We start from the raw sequence: 8,908 nt of genomic DNA on the forward strand, positions 1-8,908 counted from the left end.
GGAAGGGAATACAAATGTTGGCGTTCTTTATATTTTAAAGAAAATGTGTACTCAAGTCTGTATGTTTAAAAAAAGACCATTGCTAAAGGTCTAGTAGCTGCATCACTTTGGAGCTGTTCAGAGAACCACAGACAGATCAGTGTAATAGAACAGAATACAAAAGAACCACCCCACACATTGGTGGGCAACTCATACAGGCCACAGGTGTCCTGACAACAGCGGGGATTGAGGGACCATCTCATCAGCAGCCCTGGGACTAGCCTGGGGAGGGGACTGGGCTGGGGACACAGTGGGTTTTGAGAATTGGAACCACCTGATCTGCAGCAGAAGAAATCTGTCTGTTTGCTCACCCTAAAAACTCCCCACCCTCAAGAACAAGCTCCTTCTGGAGTGACAGGCATGACTCTGTCAACTGAAAAAAAGCACAACCTGAAAGTTGAGAATTATGTTTTATTCAGTGAACAGTCAGAGGACATAAGCCCAGGACACAGCATCTCAGATCACTCTGACAGACTGGCCCAAAGAGGTCAGGGAGGAGCCAGGATATATAGGACTGTTTACAACAAAGACCAGATAGTCTGAAGATCAAAAGATGACTCTTAAAGAAAACCAGACATATCAAGTTAATAAATGTAGCACTTTTCTAGGTATGGGAAGATGCAAGAGTCTGCACTCACTGCAATCATTCCTTTGACGAGCACCTGTTCTACCTGGGGCCAGAATCCTCTGTTTTCTCATCCTGTGTCTCCTCAAGGTACACCACTGGGAGAGGCTGCAGCGGTTGGCTGCTGGAAGGTGGGGGGCATCCTGTGTCCATCCCGACTTCCCTCAGGGCGCACAGGTCGGGGTGGCTGCAATGTGATGGCTTGATGGCCGCAACCTCCTTTGTTTACTGATAAGGCAGGCAATAATTTTTTCACTCACAGCTCTACAGGAATAGTGGCAGTTAGAGCTAGGTCTGCACTGATACCTGCCCTGGAAGGCTTTGGGCTCAGAGATTGTCAGGAGGCCCAGGGCTGGGCAGAGGCTCTGGGGGGTAGGGTGGGGGACACCTGTCTCCACATCTGGGGTACCCATTTGAAGGCCTGGCCAGTGATGGGCAGGGAATCTCATCCAGGTGCACTTACTGAGCTGCTGCTTCTTTCAGTGGCCAGGTCCCAATCTGAGACCTAGCTGAGTATCTGTTCTGCCTAGGTCTTGCTCTTATGAGATCAGAGGAATGTCTATTTTACCAAGCTGTTTTACTTAACTCAAATATGCTAAGAAGCTTGAGTTGCTGCATACCTTATAAGTGGCTGGGCTGGAGTCTGAGCTGAGGGAACTAAGGGCTCTTTAGGTCTCCATGCCTCCAACAACACAGATCAGCAAACACATCCCTCGATGCACCCCCTTTAAGTGGCTGCCTTCACGTCTGTTGGGAACGCAGCTACAGCCAGCAGAGAGAGGGTCCTTCAGGCCTCTCCCAGGTCACTGCCGAGATGATAGAACAACTAACTGACAGGATGTCTCAGAACTTGGGGAGGTTTTCAGGGAGGGGTAGGCTCTAGGGAAAAAGTGAAAGTGTTAGTCGTTCTGGCATGTCTGACTGTTTGTGAGCCCATGGACTGTAGCCCACCAGGCTCCTCTGTCCATGGGATTCTCCAGGCAAGAATACTGGAGTGGGTTGCCATGCTCTTTTCCAGGGATCGCCCCAACCCAGGGATCGAACCTGCATCTCCTACATTACAGACAGATTCTTTACCATCTGGGGAAAAGACCTGTATTTGAATGCAGACATCCTTTGTTGCTGTCAAAGGAGAAAGACGGCTCAGAGTAAGGCTGCCCCCATGGGGCTGGAAAAAATCCAGGTGAAGCTTGGGGAGATGGGCTCCAGAGTCAGGGGTGACGGAGAGTCACTGATGGCCACTGGGCGAGGGTAGTGTCAAGGTCACTGATGTCCATCTCTTCACCCTCCAAATCTGCCTGCCTACTCAGACTGCTCTCCTGAGAGGCAGCTAAAAACATCCCCCTCCCACCTCCTGACCTCACCCTGTCCCTGTTTGTCGAAAGTGGGAGGAGGTGAGGGTCCAGTTTCCAGGCAGGCTTTAAACACAGGCAGATGAGGGACCTGAGTAGGTCATCAATGAGAGATCACCGAAAGCATGTTGGTAATTATTTATCACTCGGGGGAGCCCCTCGCATGTGCCAGATGCTATTGGTGGACCCACTTACATAGCCCGTGAATCCCCCCACCCCTGGGGGCTGGACAGCACTGAGCCCACCTGGCAGGTGGGGAGACCGGGGCAGGGGGGTGTCATGACCTGTCCTGGGCCACACGACTAGCGAGCCTGGCCGCCTGGGTTACATCATACAACCCTGGCCCAGCGCTCAGAATGAGTTCAAAGATGGACAGGGCGGTTGGACCGGACCTTGTGTTCCCATCTTCTTACTGAGGCCAGCAGGCTTCTCAGCCCTGACATTTGTATAACAAAGAGCAGCAATCCAGTTGTTGCCGACTTCTCACTCTTCTGGAAACCTAAACCAGGTAGGGAAACTGGAGCAGCCTGCCCCCTGTATTCTCATGGCAAGCTAGACCCTGGCTCCCCACGGAGCTAGGCAGTGTAGCAGGAGGCAAGGTCGGGATTTTGTGTGGAAGTCAGGCTGGTGGGAGGGAGAGGGGTTTGATTAGAATTGGGCAAGATGGTAGGGTGGGCAGGAACAGCCAGGAGACGATTTTGAGGTGAGGGGTTTGAAACGATCTTGAGCTGTCTGGACACTTGCCATTGACAGGTTGATGGGCTTCTGGGGAATTTCCTGTATGAAAAGATGGAGCCTTCTGCCTGGGAGCAGGCACCAGGAGGGACAAAACTGTGCTATGAAGACAGCGGGTTTGAAAGGTTTCTGTAGCTGGAGCTGTGGGTTCATGTGTTTCCATTCTCAAATCAGATCATCTCATTAATAGTTGCATTTCCAACAAACAGTTATTAAACATAGAGCTTATAATCACATCAAAGTCTACACTGTATACTTACTTTGTCATCATCAGTGGTATTGCATTAAGCATTGTGACCGAAACTTACAATTCAAGATATTTTTTGACACTCGGTGCCCTACACCTCAGGTAATTTAAAAATTACACTTTCTTCCAAGGAAGTGTGACGGGTTAATCCAAAAACCCATAAACACGTATGGTCAAATCAAAAACAAATTAAATCCAGACCTAGCAAGGAGAGGCCGTATTCGAAAGGCTACTGCAAGGAAGGAAAAAGGCCTCTTGCAATGGGTGGGCTGCTCTGAGCAAAATGTTCAGACATCTCATGATGCCAAAGGGGGTTTCTTGCCTAGACTGGAGAGAACAAAACTAGAAAAGAACAGGGCGCTGGGAAGTGAGGCAGATGAAAGAAGGAGGCTCTGGCGGGGTCCTCAGGAGGGGCTGCCTGACAGCATGGGCCAGGTCCAGGAGCTTGGATGGAGAGAAGCTGCGCTCTGGGTAACCAGTGTTTCGTCCTCATGATCAGTGGAGATAAGTGGTTGAGGTAATCATTTGTGAGGCAAAGAATGGGCGTGTGGGGGTTCTTCACACAGCGTTATCCAGGTAAGCAGCAGAGGCCGCCAGGTGCCTTGCTTCCCATGTGTCTCAGTGGCAAAGAATCCGCCTGCCAATGCAGGAGACGCAGGAGACACAGAAGATGTGGGTTTGATCCCTAGATTGGGAAGATCCCCAGGAGAAGGAAATGGCAGCCCATTCCAGTATTCTTGCCTGGGAAATACCATGGACAGAAGAGCCTGGTGGGCTACAGTCCACGGGGTTGCAAAGAGTCGGACATGACCAAGCACACACATGCCTAGGTGTCTTATTAAGTCTTATGAAGAAGGGAGGGGGTTCCTTGCAATAAGCCATTTTCTGGAATACGAAAGGGTCAGGGGATGTCTAAACCTTCAGGTAGAATTCAACCTTATCAATACGAAATAGATTATTTGGGATGGACCTGAGAGGGTCACAATAGGATGGAAATTCAAGCTCAAGGAGAAAAAAAAAATCCACATGAAATTTCTGACTGTAAAAGAAAAGCTGGTTCTTGTCCTTTCTGAGTGGTCGTCAGTGGGGGTCAGATCCTTAGGTTATTTAGATTCAGCTGGATACATTTTCAGTTCAATTCAGTCATTCAGTCATGTCCGACACTTTGAGACCTCATGGACTGCAGCACACCAGGCTTCACTGTCCACCACTAACTCCCGGAGCTTACTCAAATTCATGTCCATCGAGGCATTGATGCCATCCAATCAACTCATCCTCTGTCATCCCCTTCTCCTCCTGTCTTCGATCTTTCCCAGCATCAGGGTCTTTTCCAATGCGTCAGTTCTTTGCATCAGGTGGCCAAAATATTGGAACTTCAGCTTCAGCATCAGTCCTTCCAATGAATATTCAGGACTGATTAGGATTGACTGGTTGGATCTCCTTGCAGTCCAAGGGACTCTCAAGAGTCTTCTCCAACACCACAGTTCAAAAGCATCAATTCTTTAGCATTCAGCTTTCTTTATAGTCCAACGCTCACGTCTATACATGACTACTGGAAAAACCATAGCTTTGACTAGATGAACCTTTGTTGGCAAAGTAATGTCTCTGCTTTTTAATATGCTGTCTAGGTTGATCATAGCTTTTCTTCCAAGGAGCAAGCATCTTTTAATTTCATGGCTACAGTCACCATCTGCAGTGATTTTGAAGCCTCCCAAAATAATCTCTCACTGTTTCCATTGTTTCCCCTGCTATTTGCCATGAAGTGATGGGACCAGATGCCATGATCTTAGTTTTCTGAATGTGGATTTTCAGGTGATTAAGAAAAACTATTTAAAATGTTGTTATTCAAAATATGGTGGATTCCATGCTTCACTTGTTAGATGTATGACAGTTGTTTCAATGGCAGCTTAGGCAGTGCAAGGGGGCACCTGGTCTCTCAAAAATATTTTAGAAGTTAGAGAAGTAAAAATTTGAAGACCATTGCCAGGAGTGGGGATGGGATTTGAGTCTTATATGTGACTTTCAAAGGCCTCCAGTAGTGGGGTGGGGGTGGGGAGCTGTGGGTTCCCCACTGTCAAGAGGAGAGCCCCTCAGTTTAGGAGAGAGTGGGGGGAATGAGAGGGGTCTGTCAGTCTGGGAGTCAGCCCTCTGGCCTGTGGGCTGCTGGCAATTCTTCTGGACAGACTGGCCTAGCGTCCACCTTCCCTCTGCATCCCTAAGGGAAGCAATTTCCTACCCCAGGCGGTACTCAGCTCTGGCCGCACCTTGCACTCACTGGAGGCTCCAGGGAAACCAGGAGCGCTCAGGCCACACTTGGGCCACTCAGGTCCGAACCACCGGGGACAGGACTTGGGGCTCTGGAGGATTTTCTTCTGCCAGGAGAGCCCAGGGGAGCCCAGTGGCGTGCTTCTGCCTGAAGGGATCTGCTGTACTGAGAGCAAGTGTGTGAGAAAAACACAGTGTGAGTTTTTTGTTATTAAAGGACCCCAGCCCTGAAGCCCCACCTCTCCTGTCTCCACCACTCAGATGCAGGCCCTGCGGTGGTTTCTGTCCTTCCCTCTGGCCTCTCTCTGCTCCCTGTTGGCCCTTCTATCCCCCAAATTCTCACTTTGTCCCTCTTTGGAGGCTGAAGTGGGCAGAAAGAATTAGCCTCTTTTGGGTTCTAACCAGAAAAAGAAGTCTAATTATGTTGACTTTTGTGTTTGTATAAAATAAAAGGCTGTTTACTCGTAGTCTACGAAATGAACTTAAAAAAATTTTTTTCATAGAAGTTCACTTTATTAAATGTTTGATGGTTTGTACCATCCAGAAAATACAGTCTTTATCAATTATCTGCAGAAAATTCACCTGCTTATTTGTTATTTATTCTTAATTTTGAATTTTTTTATTTTTTAATTGCAGTATAGTAGATTTATAATATTATACTAATTTCAGGTGTACAGCACAGTGATTCACTATTGATTATACTCCATTAAACATTATTGGAGAAGGCAATGGCACCCCACTCCAGTACTTTTGCCTAGAAAATCTCATGGAAGGAGGAGCCTGGTAGGCTGCAGTCCATGGGGTCGATAGAGTCAGACATGACTGAGCAACTTTACTTTCACTTTTCACTTTCATGCATTGGAGAAGGAAATAGCAACCCACTCCAGTGTTCTTGCCTGGAGAATCCCAGGGACGGGGAAGCCTGGTGGGCTGCCGTCTATGGGGTTGCACAGAGTCGGACACGACTGAAGCGACTTAGCAGCAGCAAGCATTATTACACAATAATGCTATAATTCCTTGTCCTATACAATATAAATTCATTGCTTATCTATTTTATACACAGTAGTTTGTATCTTTTAACCCCACACACCTAATTTGCCCCTCCACCCTTCCATCTCTCCTTTGGTAACCACTAGTTTGTTTTCTAGGCTTCCCTGATGGCTCAGACGGTGAAGAATCCACCTGCAATGCAAGGGACCTATGTTTGATCCCTGGGTTGGCAAGATTCCCTGGAGGAAGACATGGCAACCCATTCTGTAATCTTGCTTGGAGAATCCCCATGGACAGAGGAGCCTGGCCAGCTGTAGTCCATAGAATTGCAGAGTCGGACATGACTGAGCGACTTAGCACAGCACAGCACAGTTTGTTTTCTTTATCTGTGTTTTTGTTGCTGTTCAGCTGCTAAGTCATCCAGCTCTTTGCAACCCCATGGACTGTAGCCCACCAGGCTTCTCTGTCCATGGGATTATGGGATTCTCCAGGCAAGAATACTGGAGGGTTGCCATTTCCTCCTCCAGGGGATCTTTCCAACCCAGGGATCGAACCCGTTTCTCCTACTTGGTTCTTTACTGCTGAGCCACTGGAGAAGCTCATCTGGACAAAATTAACATATTGCTAATCTACTAAAATTGCTAAAGTAGTATTGTTGTTACACCCCTGAGTGTCCCCTTACTTCATACAGTCACTCAGTTGTGTCCAACTCTTTCTGACCCCATGGACTGCAGCATGCCAGGCCTCCCTGTCCATCACCAACTCCCGGAGTTCACTCAAACTCATGTCCATTGTGTCAGTGATGCCATCCAACCATCTCGTCTTCTGTCGTCCCCTTCTGCTCCTGCCTTCAATCTTTCCCAACATCAGGTCTTTTCAAATGAGTTAGTTCTTCACATCAGGTGGCCAAAGTATTGGAGCTTCCTTCCAGTGAATATTCAGGACAGATTTTCTTTAGGAAGGACTGGCTGGATCTCCCTTCAGTATTCCCTGCTTCACCTAAATTCAGGAAGCTGCCTTATGCCCTTGAAGGTGGTGACCCTGACCATTAAAGATGTTTTCAGAGGAGAAATCTGTAAGAGATGAATAACTCAGATTAAATAGTTAAATCTTTCCCTGAAATACAAAATTTATTGATTTCCTTACACATATTAAAATATCTGGTATTATCTATATCAATTTCAAATGACCATAATGCTGATTTTCCATGCTCCTGTTCAATGAAGTATCTCATTCAAATTCATTACCTGCCTGTTTGTCATGCAGTTTCCTTGTAACTTTTGAGCTCATAGTTTTTCGGGCCACATTGTATGGTTTTCAGTTTTGTCTCAATTCTTTGAGCTCCAGCCAGCCAGCCAACTCAAGCAGGGTGCTGTCACTAGAAACTTTATCTCAAACTGTAACTATCTGTTTACTAACATCAGAACATTGCTTCTTTTTCATTCCTTTTGTAAGCAAATATACATAACATAGATACCCTATTGCTTTTAATGTGGTTTTTAAAAGGCTTGTTTTAACATCCTCGGTCAGTCTCTGTGTGTGAGATCATTCCTTCCAGAATAATTCAATCCCTGTTAAATGTCTTTTCTTCTTTATCTTTTGTAAGTGATTCAACAAGGTGGTTACTTTAAGCCCCGCAACCAAGCCCTGAGCGAGGTCATTTCAGGCTATTGTGTTTTCAGGAGAAAGAAGCTTGCTTTTTGTTAAAAAAAAAAAAAAAAAAAAACAACCGGTGATATATTTCACAATAAAAACTTTAATTTAAAAAGCAAGTATGAGTACCTTGTATTAATAACAAGAGAAACAGTATAAGAACTTAAACTGAAGGCAACCTTATCTTTATTGCGGAAAGAGTTTTTTAGGAAGAGCACTTTATTTAGGGATCTGTGCAGTGATTTCTGAAAATTTTTCTTTCTCAGCATCTTTAGAGGTGTTTTGAGTTGGCTGTGGCTTTCGGTTGCTGCTGTAATTCTGTCTGCTTATAAATTACTGTTTTGGTAGAGTTTTCAGTATCAACTGAACTTGTTTGGGGTTGTTTGGTTATTTAAAGAGTAATGCATCAATAGGACTTTTGGTCTAGAATTTTCTAATAATTAAAACCTGTGCCCTGAGGTTCATGTGTTACCTGGACCCTTCTTGATGAGCAGGGGTGGATGGAGGGCCCAGGGAGCTCTAAGGGGCTGTGACGACGCGCTGACTGTGAATCCGCACGGATGAAAATACCTGCAAAATTCTCTCAAGTTCAGTACACTGAAACTACTGGATTGTTTGAAATTTTATTTGTTGTTGTTCAGTTGCTCTGTCGGTTCCAACTCTTTGCAACCCCATGGACTGCAGCATGCCGGGCTACCCTGTCCTTCACCATCTACCAGAGTTTGCTCAAACTCATGACCATTGAGTCGATGATGCATAATATCAAGTAACGTGAAAGTTGACATTCTTTATTTAAGGGAGACGTATCGACTGAAAAATTATGTACAACCTAAAAGTTGATTATGTTTTATTCAGTGGGAAATTTTAGGACTCCAAGTCTAGAAGACAGCATCTCAAGCAGCCCTGAGATAACTGATCTGAGGAGGTGAGGAGACGAGCCAGGTTATATAGAAGTTGTGCCTCAAAGGGCAGGTAGTCTGTACATCAAAATATTATTGTTAA

Source organism: Bos javanicus, chromosome 1, assembly GCF_032452875.1.
Source record: "Bos javanicus breed banteng chromosome 1, ARS-OSU_banteng_1.0, whole genome shotgun sequence".
NCBI classification, from domain to species: domain Eukaryota; kingdom Metazoa; phylum Chordata; class Mammalia; order Artiodactyla; family Bovidae; genus Bos; species Bos javanicus.